Source organism: Ambystoma mexicanum, chromosome 10 (genome assembly GCF_040938575.1).
Source record: "Ambystoma mexicanum isolate Mex_15411 chromosome 10, UKY_AmexF1_1, whole genome shotgun sequence".
NCBI lineage: Eukaryota > Metazoa > Chordata > Amphibia > Caudata > Ambystomatidae > Ambystoma > Ambystoma mexicanum.
The window spans coordinates 970,367,784-970,380,455 of record NC_090932.1 but is presented as its reverse complement, the minus strand read 5'-3'; positions in this window follow the sequence as shown (position 1 = coordinate 970,380,455).

Below are 12,672 nucleotides of genomic sequence, written 5' to 3'. Positions count from 1 at the left end.
ATATGAGATAAATGAAATTGGAATAATTTTGAAAGATTAATTGATTTGTTTTTAATGTTTTCATGTTTGTTAAAATATGTTTTTTAAGATTTGTACTCTGTGACATATGCACTTGGTTACATGCACTAGCACTTTATCTGTTTGTATTGAACAACTTGGAAGGTATACTGTAGGTTAGGAGATGATGGGTTTGAGTTGTTATTTAAAACCTGCGTAACTACATTGTGATGTATTCCGAATTACATCCTATGTAGGGTCTGTGAGATGACAGAATTTTGCACTTTCATAAGTATATGGGCCTCATTACGAGTTGGCGGTAACCAGCCGGTGCTAACGTCCGGTTGCAGCCGAACTCGTAACACCGTTCCGCCGTTCCTATTACATAGGACTCCTTAGGAATGGGGACACAGAAGCATCTGCACAGTTGCTAACGGTACCAGTGCTTCAGTGAAAACCATGCCGGGAGGGGCCGGTGCCCCCGGCAGGTCAGACTTGCCAGGAGCAACGGCCCCTGCAGGCATACTTGTAGTCTGGAGGTCCGGAAAGGGCGCTGGATCGCTGCTACCGGCACCCTTATTTCCGGCCTGCCAGACTTGAAATGAGGCCCTGTGTGTTTTAAATAGAAGAAAGATTTATTTATTTTGTTTGATTTAATAAATGTGGATTTTTAATCTATGTGTTTTCTATTGTTTAAGAGTTGCCCGTTTTTTCTGTGAGAGTGAGTTAAATAAAATGAAAATATTTATATGGTAGAGGCCCTTTAGTGGTGCATTACTGATTAGTCACATTCCCAGCTCCTAAGCTAAAGGGGATGTCCCTTTAGTTAAATGCCCATAAATGTTTCCTAGCATCTTTACAGTCTTTATTATACCAGCCTTGTGCGTGTTTAGTCGGTTCTATGTTTCTTCATTGCTGGATTATTTTTCGATGGGTTTTGCCAAATTATTTTTGGGAATAAACTCATCTATTTTTTGTTTTGAGTGGGGTTTCTCCTCCGAGCCCCCTATTGTCTAAACTCTTTTTCCAGCCCCCCTACCCTTCGACCCCTTACATACCCTTACAACCTCCTCACACGCCTATATTTTTTGATGAATTCTTTTGGAAAAGAAACATTTGGCAAAAAGCTAATCAAAAAATAATCCAGCGATGAAGGAACGTTGTACCATTTTGTCACAGTAGAAGTACTTTTTTTGACAGACTTTCCGCAATAATTTTAGCCATCTTTCCAAAATAGGATAGCATAGTGTCTGGAATTGGACACTCTTTTAAACACTCCAACAGGATGGGGGGGAATACTTTCATGCCCTGGTTGTAAAATATAGCAGTATCAATATATTACCATCTAAGGCTTCGTCTGTCAGAAATTGGTTCACCCTCTACTAAAGTTGGCCCTGAAGATACTACATGGCTACAAAACAAGGTCAATAGCGAGGGGATATGGTCACTCGATTCTGTCACACGCAGGCAAATCTTTTATTCTTTTCCAGTTTTCTACATTGATTATAAAATAATCTATTATAGAACTACCTGGGTGGCCCCCAAAGGTGTCATGCACTGGTGTACCAGATACAGTTCTCCCATGAATCACCCGTAATTCATGTTCAGCCAAAAACCTACTAAAGGATAAACCCTTAGAGCAGGTTTTAGGGATTGAGGACACCAGAAAAGGAACCCCCAAAGCCAGATCCTCCTCTGGGTCTTGAAGGTCTTCCACCAGACCACACTCTTTCTGACCATACCATATCATTTGTCTGCCTTCACCTCATGAAGTATGGTAAATACAAAATCTATCTCCTTTTTGTTGCACCATTAGTCTTATTGTTTGCCTTCCATTCTATTCTGCCCCTCAAGATGGATTTGTGCAATCCTGGCATAAGATGCCATATACTAAAACCCTCATCCAACTTGGTTATATTTTGCCTCATTTTTACCATTCTCACCCTGGTTGACAAGTTGGTATAACAGTTCGTTTATATAGTCCTTCATGCCAGAGCCCTGCAGCTTCTATTGCTCTAATAATAGCAGTTATTATTACTCAAGTTATGGTACTCAATTTATCAAAGTTGCAGGTATTCAAACGTCTGAGGAGCATATCTGAATCAAACACTTAACGTGTGAGCTACTACACCTGTTGCCATATATAGGGTATCTTAGAAATCGTTGCAAATGTGTGCACTCTGCAGTCAAATTCTCTGCAACACAAAGACTGGGTTAGCAAGTTTCCTGGGGAGAAGACTGTGTGTGGATGTATGGCCCTGCAGAGCCCAAGATGGTGCCTGTGGAGAGCTCTGGACAGGGTAACTGAGAAGAGACCCAATCTCTGGATTGATCTGCAAGCAAGCATGGAGAAGCAGCAGCCACCTGATATCGGCAGCGAACCTCTGGAGGAGCAGCAGATCATGTGGGGTGGAGGGGCTGGGAGGCTGTCTGTGTCAGCGCGCCCCGGGGAGTGGCCCCGGAAGATAGCGAGCACCACTGAGGGAAGTGTGGATAGCTGACGGCACAGCAGAGTCCCTTAGAAGGCAACAAGAGTGGGAACGGGGAGCCGATTCACCAGTGAGGGAAAGAGGGCCGGACAGAATCTACCCGGAGTTGGTGATGGAGAGAAGAGGATATTGGCAGTAGGGGCTGCACTGTCTATGGTGCAGAGACAGGCAGTGAGGATGAGATTTACTTGGCCCCAGCTGCTTCCCAGGGTAGGTGCAGAGAGCAGGGCTGAGAGTGGGCATTGGCGGCAGTATAAGGATTCGCAAGGAGGCATCACAGAGAACTGGAGGGGCAGGACATGATTCTGGGAGACGAGAGGAAAGTTGAGAGGTACCCTGATGGACAGATAAGGAGCCAGCCAGAGGACTGGCTGGGGAGGACATTACTTCCATACGGCAAAGGATGCAGGAATACTGCTGTGACTGGGGTTCCCCATCAGGGGTTGCATCAGAAGGAGAGATAGGCGTACACAGGATTACTTCACATCGGGGCTCTGCAGACACATGTCGGACTCCAAGAACACCTCAGCAAAGCCAAGGCAAACAGAAATTGAGGCTTTTGCAATGAAAAGGGAGTAGAAGGTGACTACATCAGAGGCAGGAGCAGAAGTGCAACCTGAGGGAGATAGTATGATACAGAAAGAAACTGACACCAAAATACTTGAGGCAATTGCAGCTCTTACAGTATCCATGGAGTCGCGTATAGATGAAATTAAGTGTGATGATGGCATCCTCAGGCAGGATGTACAAACCCTAGCTGGCAGACTGGGAGAACAGAGGCAAAAGTGGAGGATGTGACGTCTACCATGAAGGAATTGAAAGTTAAGGTACACGATATGACGTCTAAAGTTTGAATGTTGGAAGTCTGAGCTGAAGATGCGGAAGGTAGGGTGTGAAGAAGCAACATTAGGATTTTGGGTCTGCCAGAGGGAGAGGGAGGAAGAGACCCTACCATGCATTTTGAGAATATGTTACGTCAGGCGATCGCCCAGGGTTACCGCTGGACCCATAAAGAGGCCCTTTGCCTCAAATAGATGGGTCAGTCATGGAGAGTGGGCAGGCGGAGGCATTGGGGGCTCCGCTTATGATAGAGAAGATTAGGGCCGTGATTCAAGCATTGTCGACCAGCAAAACACTGGGGGGGTGACAGGCTACCAGCCGAGTTTTATAAAGAATTCATAGATGAAGTGCCCCCCGTTGCTGGAAACCTTTGAAAGCTTGTACGAGTTGGGACTGTTACCACAGAGCATCAGGGAATCTTTAATTATCCTGATACTGAAGCCAGATAAACCCTTGCAGAATTGCGAGTCATATCGACTAGTCGCCCTGATCAACCATGATAGTACGATCCTAATGGCCCTCCTTGTGGAAAGGCTTTGAGGCAGTAATTGGGACGCTGATAAACCCAGACGAGACAGGATATGTCCTGTGTAGAGCAACCTCGGAAAACCTGCATGGATTGCATGCAGTGATAGATAGGACACAGATATGGGGGGAGGGATGTGCAGTGATATAGCTGGACACCATCAAGGTGATTGTGCGCAGGGAGTGGCTATTTACCTCCATGGAATGATTTGGGGTAGGAGAAGGGTTCCTCAGATGGGTTAGGCTGCTCTACGCAGCACCCATGGTGAGAGTTCTGACAGGAAAATATATTTAAAATGAATGGAATCTATTGAGAGGCATGAAACGGGGATGCTCGCTGTCACCCATGCTCTCTATACTGGCTCTGGAGTTTGGAGAGGCGGGTCTCCTGGTAGATGGGGTATGCCATGTCATATCTCTATATGTGGACGTCATGCTGTTGTATGTAAGTAATCCTAAAGAGAACGTGGAGGTACTTGATAATTTTGCAGCACTTTCTGGGATCACGGTGAGCAGGAGGAAATCATACATATTCCCGTTGGCAGGCACGGCGGGGCTGGACGAGTCACGCTTACAAAACTTGGGGCTTAGTTGGGAGACTCTGATGTTCCGATATTTAGGGGTCAATATATTTCATGATTCTAACCTCTCTCATGAGCATAACACTTTAAAATCAAAACTCAGGCTGAAACATATTGTGCTCTACAACCTTGAAGCATTTCTATGTGCTATTACAAGTACATTTCTTAGACTAAATAACCGGACAGACCACAAGAAGATGATCAAATACTGCTTTAATTTCAATAAAGGAAAGCAGGGCGATATAACAGCTACCAAAATAGATGCATGAATATTCACACTTTATCTTGCTTCTACAGAGTTTATATACCTGTACATATGTCATTTATGATGTCATGCTATGTGGCATTTGCAAAACCTATTAATGGAAGGGATTGGATAGGGTAATATGTCTACTTATAGAATTATGTAAGGGTTAATATCTCATTGGCGGCCCTTTGTCTGTAGGACACGCCCTGAGCTACATCTACATACGTAATATACTGATAATAGCAGAGAATATGGCTGCAGATTGGTAAATGTAACATTGTATGTGAAAGTGTATGGCAGGCTTTCTGATTGATTGGCAACCCCACCCAACCTTGGACTTTCGGCTTGGATATGGTATGATATGATAATGCATTTATAACATGCCTATACACAAGTGTTTCAAGGCGCGACGAGGCGGGGAGGGGGATCAAAGGGAAGACAAAGACAGCGATTTTACTAGGCCAGGTGACATTGAGATCGCGCAAGTGGAGGGGAGGGGGAAATGGGTATGTGGGATGCGGCAGTGCAATACATAGGATCAACAGTAAAGAATAAATGAAATAAATACAAGCATTAGGTAAAAGTGCGCCCAGCAAGTGGCAAGTGCAGGAGTAAGTGCAGACATCAAGTGTCAAGAGCTGGAGGTGACTGAAGGGATATAGATGCAGGCCCAAGTGCAGGGGTTGCCAGGGAGGCAGTGCAGGTGTGCAGCTAGAGGGGGATGGGACCTGGGCCCGAGATCATAGGGTAGCCAGGTGACCAGAGAAATTTCAGTCAGGAGTTTAGCAGGGGGGAGTAGGAGAGGAAGCAGAAGCAAATAGGAAGTTCTTGAGGTGCTTCCGGAACCGGAGATGGTTCTCCTCAAGTTTTAGAGAGGCAGGGAGGCTGTTCCAGAGGGAGGCCCCAGCCGAAGAAAGAGACCTACTACCAACGTGTTGCTTGGAGAAGCGGCTGACCCTGAGGGAGTTGGGGGTGGAGGAGCAAAGAGCTTGAGAAGGAAGATATTTAGGAAGAGAGAGTTGGAGGTATTGAGGCTCCAGGCCCCAGAAGGCCTTGTGGACACTGCAGAGGGTTTGAAACTTAATACTTGCAGCCACTGAGAGCCAGTGCAGATATTTCAGTCCTGGAGAGATACGATCCCTGGGCTTGAGGCCAAGGACAAGTCTGTTCTGGATGAGTTGCAAAGGGTGGAGAGTGGAAGCCGGCAGATTTAGAAAGAGGCTGTTGCAGTAGTCTATCCTAGAGAGAACCAGAGCTCTGAAGACAGTGAGCTTCTAGGGGAAGGAGAGGAAAGGAAGAACCTCTGAGGAGGTGCAGCTGGTAGTGTGACTTCTTAGAGATGTCAGAGATGTGCGGAGAGAAGGAGACAGTGGATTCGGAGATGACCCCAAGGTTTTTTGCCTCACAGGTGGGAGAAGGAAGAGGACCAAGAGAGGCCGGCCAGAGAGCGACAGGAAAGGAGTGAGCAGGTGCGCTCAGGATGTCCTGAGTTTTAGAGATGAAATGGGAAGCCTGGACCGTGCAGGGGGCCTGGGAGGGGACAGGAGAGGTAGAGACTACAGCAGGATTGACCAGCTCCTTTCAGATTTTAAAGAGTTCAGCCAAGTTGTTGGATGCCGCAGTGATGCAGGCTTGGATGAGGGCTCTCTTCTTGGTGTGGACAGAGAGCCGGTATTGCCTTTGGAGCAGGCGGCAGGCCAGTTTGTCAGAGGATGTACATGAAGCACATTATTTCCTCTCAGCCACCCTGCACTCGCGTTTAAGGGTGCCGAGGTCTGAGTCGTACCAGGAGTTGCACTCAGCTTTGGGCTTTAATCGGATCCTCATGACAGGGGCAAGGACATCAAGAGTATCAGATATAGCAAAGTGGAGCATAGAAAGGGCTGTGTCAGGGTGTGAGTCAGCCGAAGGGTGAGAAAGTGGCAGCAAAAGCCTCAGCTGACACACGCTTCATGGGTCGGATAACCGAGAAGGTAGGTGGCAGTGCTGGAGTTGGCTTGGCCTGAGGGGTGGACAGACTGAGTTGGTGTGGTGAGAGGTATAGAAAGGGGAAGGTCTGTAGAGATCAGAACATCTAGAGTGTGCCCTGCAGAGTGAGTCAGGCCAGAGCAGAGGATAGAGAGTCGGAGAGAGTCACAGAGGTCACAAAAGAGTCCAGAGTGGGACAGGAAGCATCCAGGTGGATGTTAAAGTCTCCAAGAAGGAGGAATTGAATTACATTGATATTTTATTTCTATTGCGCGTGTACACGATTGGTTCAGAGTGCGAGGAGATGAGTGGTCGAGACCAGGAGGGAAGAGGAGATGTCCACCCACTCAGAGAGGAAGGAGGAGATCTGACCAGGTGGCCGATAGATGGTAGCCACAGTAAGGGAATGTCTAGGAGAGAGAGAGAGCCTGCAGACAAGGCATTCGAAAGAGGAGTAGGCCTACATGGGAATAACAGATGCAGGAATCCACTCAGGGAAGATCAGGGCTACACCCCCTCTGGAACGAATGGACCTGGGCACGGAGAGGATCTTATAGCCGCCAGGGCGGAGAGTGTCAAAGCTTGTGACAGAGCTGACCGTGAACCATATCTCAGTGAGACCAAAGACATGAGGGACACCGAGGTCGAGTTTTTCCAGGAGACGGAAGATGTCAGAGGAGTGTTTGGCAGCTGAGCGAGAGTTTAGAGTGGCAATATGGAGAAGGTTGCAAGGAAGCCGTGGAGGGAAGAGAGGGGACAGCAGGAGAAGAAAGGAAATTGATGAGGCGTGGGAAGCGTCAATCAAAGAGGAGATGGTTGGCCAGGGGGCCTTGGACCAAGACGGTACCATTCAGGTAAACATTAATGATGACCTTGGAGGAGTGGAAGGAGGCCAGGAGAGCCTACCACCGGGTGCCACCATTAATGGGAGAAGAAGAGAAAGGAGAAAGCACAGATACCATATGAGGAGTCCATAGGTCTGGCGAGGGAACTACAAAGAGGATGTCAGTGAGGGTTTGTCTGGAGGAAGCACTGGTATAGGTATCAGCGATAGGGAGGCCTTGGTTGGAGACCAGGATGTCCTTTTTAAACATTTTCCTACCAGATTTACAGCCCGATTCATGGAATTAATGTGTGTTGAAAATTCCTGCGCAAGCGTGCGAAACCGTGCGAATCGCAGTGCAAGTGCGAAAATCGCAGTGCAAGTGCAAAAATCGCAACAAAACCCGTGCACATCGATTCATGAAAGTCCGTGCACGAGTAAAATCTGGGATGTGCGCTGAAAATCTGCGTGGCGCACGCCGGCGCACAGGTCATCTAATGGCGTGCGCTATGGCCACAGCGAAAGCGCACATAGCGCAGCGCACATAACAAAAGTAGGCGTACCACGGGGCGTGACACGCGGAATGGGGAACAATGCGTGAAAATGTGGGCGTCACGGGGGAAGTACAGGAGGCAAGTGCGCGGAACGCCCACACGCTCGCCTACAACACGTATTCATGGAATCGAATAGGGCAAACCAGCGCATGGGCGAAGATGCGCACAAGCCTAAACACGTCCGCCACACGAAGGCAGGCGGTAGCGTCCCTGCGCATGAAAAAAATGTGTGCCAAAATGTGCGCTAACAAAAAGCATGTATATACAACTCTGATCAATGTCCCATACTGTGGCCCTCTAGGACAATTGACGTGCAAAGGGGTACGCAACAAACACGGACACCTGCTGTGTCAAAAATAGCGTGTGCGTGTATTTCAGGGGTGCGCTGGAAGTTTTACACGCGATTGGCCTTGGGCAAGAGGGGTACGTGTAAATCTGGGATTCGCAGGAAGTTTCACACGCGATAGGCCCTGTGTGAGTGGGGTGCGTGTATTCCTGGGGTTCGCGTGAAGTTTCACACGCGATTGGCCTGGGTACGTGTAAATCTGGGGTTCACGGGAAGTCCCCACATGCGATTTCAGCAGGGTACGTGTATTTCGGGGGTGCCGTGGAGTCCTACATGTCAATTGGCAGTGTGGCTCCTCCCAGGTGTTTGCTCTACACCCTCCACGGCCCCTGCAGGCAGCCCACACCACAGGGGACTACCCTGCACCCCTGGTCATGTCCCGCAGGCAGCCCATCCACCATGGGCATGCCCCCCAGGCAAGCCACATGTCAGCTGGCGCTACTGATCACCAACGCATGACCCCCTCCACCCCCACCCCCCAGCACTGAGGGGCACCTGCCAGCATGCCCCCACTCATGTCCCTCAGCACCCCCACCCCCCAGCACTGAGGGGCACCTGCCAGCAGGCCCCCACTCATGTCCCCCAGCACCCCCACCCCCCAGCAGTGCAGGGCACCTGCCAGCAGGCCCCCACTCATGTCCCCCAGCACCCCCACCCCCTAACAGTGCAGGGCACCTGTCAGCAGGCCCCCACTCATGTCCCCCAGCACCCCCACCCCCAGCAGTGCAGGGCACCTGCCAGCAGGCCCCCACTCATGTCCCCCAGCACCCCCACCACCCAGCAGTCAGGGGCACCTGCCAGCAGGCCCCCACTCATGTCCCCCAGCACCCCCACCCCCCAGCAGTGCAGGGCACCTGCCAGCAGGCCCCCACACATGTCCCCCAACACCCCCACCCCCAGCAGTGCAGGGCACCTGCCAGAAGGCCCCCACTCATGTCCCATTCATGTCCCCCAGGACCCCCAGCAGTGCAGGGCACCTGCCAGCAGGCCCCCACTCATGTCACCCAGCACCCCCACCCCCCAGCAGTGCAGGGCACCTGCCAGCAGGCCCCCACTCATGTCCCACTCATGTCCCCTTGCACCCCCACCCACCAGCAGTGCAGGTCACCTGCCAGCAGGCCCCCACTCATGTCCCACACATGTCCCCCAGCACCCACACCCCCCAGCAGTGCAGGGCACCTGCCAGCAGGCCCCCACTCATGTCCCACTCATGTCCCCTTGCACCCCCACCCCCCAGCAGTGCAGGGCACCTGCCAGCACGCCCCCCACTCATGTCCCCAGCACCCCCACCCCCCAGCAGTGCAGGGCACCTGCCAGTAGGCCCCCACTCATGTCCCCCAGCACCCCCACCCCCAAGCGGTCAGGGGCACCTGCCAGCAGGCCCCCACTCATGTCCCACACATGTCCCCCAGCACCCCCACCCCCCAGCAGTGCAGGGCACCTGCCAGCAGGCCCCCACTCATGTCCCCCAGCACCCCCACCCTCCAGCAGTGCAGGGCACCTGCCAGCAGGCCCCCACTCATGTCCCCCAGCATCCCCGCCCCCAGCAGTCAGGGGCACCTGTCAGCAGGCCCCCACTCATGTCCACCAGCACCCCCACCCCACAGCAGTGCAGGGCATCTGCCAGCAGGCCCCACTCATGTCCCACACATGTCCCCCAGCACCCCCACCCCCCAGCAGTGCAGGGCACCTGCCAGCAGGCCCCCACTCATGTCCCCTTGCACCCCCACCCCCCAGCAGTGCAGGGCACCTGCCAGCAGGCCCCCACTCATGTCCCCCAGCACCCCCGTCCCCCAGCACCCCCACCCCCCAGCAGTACAGGGCACCTGCCAGCAGGCCCCCACTCATGTCCCCTTGCACCCCCACCCACCAGCAGTGCAGGGAACCTGCCAGCAGGCCCCCACTCATGTCCCCCAGCACCCCCACCCGCCAGCAGTGCAGGGCACCTGCCAGCAGGCCCCCACTCATGTCCCCCAGCACCCCCAGCACCAGCAGTCAGGGGCACCTGCCAGCAGGCCCCCACTCATGTCCCACACATGTCCCCCTGCACCCCCACCCCCAGCAGTGCAGGGCACCTGCCAGCTGGCCCCCACTCATGTCCCACTCATGTCCTCTTGCACCCCCACTCCCCAGCAGTTCAGGTCACCTGCCAGCAGGCCCCCACTCATGTCCCCCAGCACCCCTACCCCCCAGCAGTGCAGGGCACCTGCCAGCAGGCCCCCACTCATGTCCCCCAGCACCCCCACACCCCACCCCCCAGCAGTCATGGGCACCTGCCAGCAGGCCCCCACTCATGTCCCCCAGCATCCCCACCCCCCAGCAGTGCAGGGCATCTGCCAGCAGGCCCCCACTCTTGTCCCCCAGCACCCCCACCCCCAGCAGTCAGGGGCACCTGCCAGCAGGCCCCCACTCATGTCCCCAGCACCCCCACCCCCCAGCAGTACAGGGCACCTGCCAGCAGGTCCCCACTCATGCCCTCTTGCACCCCCACCCCCCAGCAGTCAGGGCATCTGCCAGCAGGCCCCCACTCTTGTCCCCCAGCACCCCCACCCCCAGCAGTCAGGGGCACCTGCGAGCAGGCCCCCACTCATGTCCCCAGCACCCCCACCCCCCAGCAGTACAGGGCACCTGCCAGCAGGTCCCCACTCATGTCTCCTTGCACCCCCACCCCCCAGCAGTCAGGGGCACCTGCCAGCAGGCCCCCACTCATGTCCCCCAGCGCCCCCACGCCCCAGCACTGAGGGGCACCTGCCAGCAGGCCCCCACTCATGTCCCCTTGCACCCCCACACCCCAGCAGTCAGGGGCACCTGCCAGCAGGCCCCCACTCATGTCCCCCAGCACCCCCACCCCCCAGCAGTCAGGGGCACCTGCCAGCAGGCCCCCACTCATGTCCCACACATGTCCCCAGCACCCCCACCCCCCAGCAGTGCGGGGCACCTGCCAGCAGGCCCCCACTCATGTCCCCCAGCACCCCCACCCCCCAGCAGTACAGGGCACCTGCCAGCAGGCCCCCACTCATGTCCCCCAGCACCCCCACCCCCAGCAGTCAGGGGCACCTGCTAGCAGGCCCCCACGCATGTCCCACTCATGTCCCCTTGCACCCCCACCCTGCAGCAGTGAAATGGCGATCAATTGACACAAACCAAAAGTCAACTATGTACATCAACACATGTCCGCCACAAGAAGGCAGGCGGTAGCGTCCCTGCGCATTAAAAAAATGTGTGCTAACAAAAAGCATGTATATACAGCTCTGATGAATGTCCCATACTGTGGCCCTTTAGGACAAATGACGTGTAAAGGGGTACACGACAAACACAGACACCCGCTGTGTCAAAAATAGCGTGTATTTCGGGGGTGCGCTGGAAGTTTCACATGCGATTGGGCCTGGGCGAGCGGGGTACGTGTATTTCAGGGGCTCGCGGGAAGTTTTACACACGATTGGGCCTGGGCGAGCGGGGTACGTGTATTTCAGGGGCTCGCGGGAAGTTTTACCCGCGATTGGGCCTGGGCGAGCGGGGTATGTGTATTTCAGGGGCTCGCGGGAAGTTTTACACGCGATTGGGCCTGGGTGAGCAGGGTACGTGTATTTCAGGGGCTCGCGGGAAGTTTTACACACTATTGGGCCTGGGCGAGCGGGGTACGTGTATTAAAGGGGTGGGCGGGGAAGTACAGGAGGCAAATGCGCCGAACCCCCACACGCACGCGCCAAAAAAGACGCGCTAATCCGGAAACACGTACACCAGCAGGAAGCAGGTGTACGTGGACCCGCGCAGCATAAAAGTGCGCGCAAACAACAAGCAAGCTCAGACGTCAGGATGAACATACCGTTCCTAGCAGCAGTGGTCGTGGGATACTGCAGGAGGAGGAGGATAGTCAGGCCCAGAATTTTCACACCCAGAACCAGCCTTTTTGGGATGCCTGATGACCAGGTGTATGGGAGGTACAGGTTTCCACCTCACATAATACTCGACCTGGTAGTGAGTGGGAGGATGACCTCACATCACCCACCCTCTGCTCCCAAGCACTCAGCCCCCTGGAGAAGGTACTCAATGTACTGCACTTTTTGGCCACCGGATCATTTCAGCGGACAAGTGCCATAGTGGGGGTGGTGTCACAGGCCACGCAGTCACGCTGCCCACACCAGGTCTTGGCCATCATGACTGCACGCCCATCAGTCCGCAGGCACATATACCTGCCCAGAACACCTGCAGAAAGGCAGGCTGCCGTCCAGGATTTCTATGGGGTGGCACAATTCCCCAAAGTCCTAGGTGCCATTGATTGCACCCATGTGGCTCTACGTC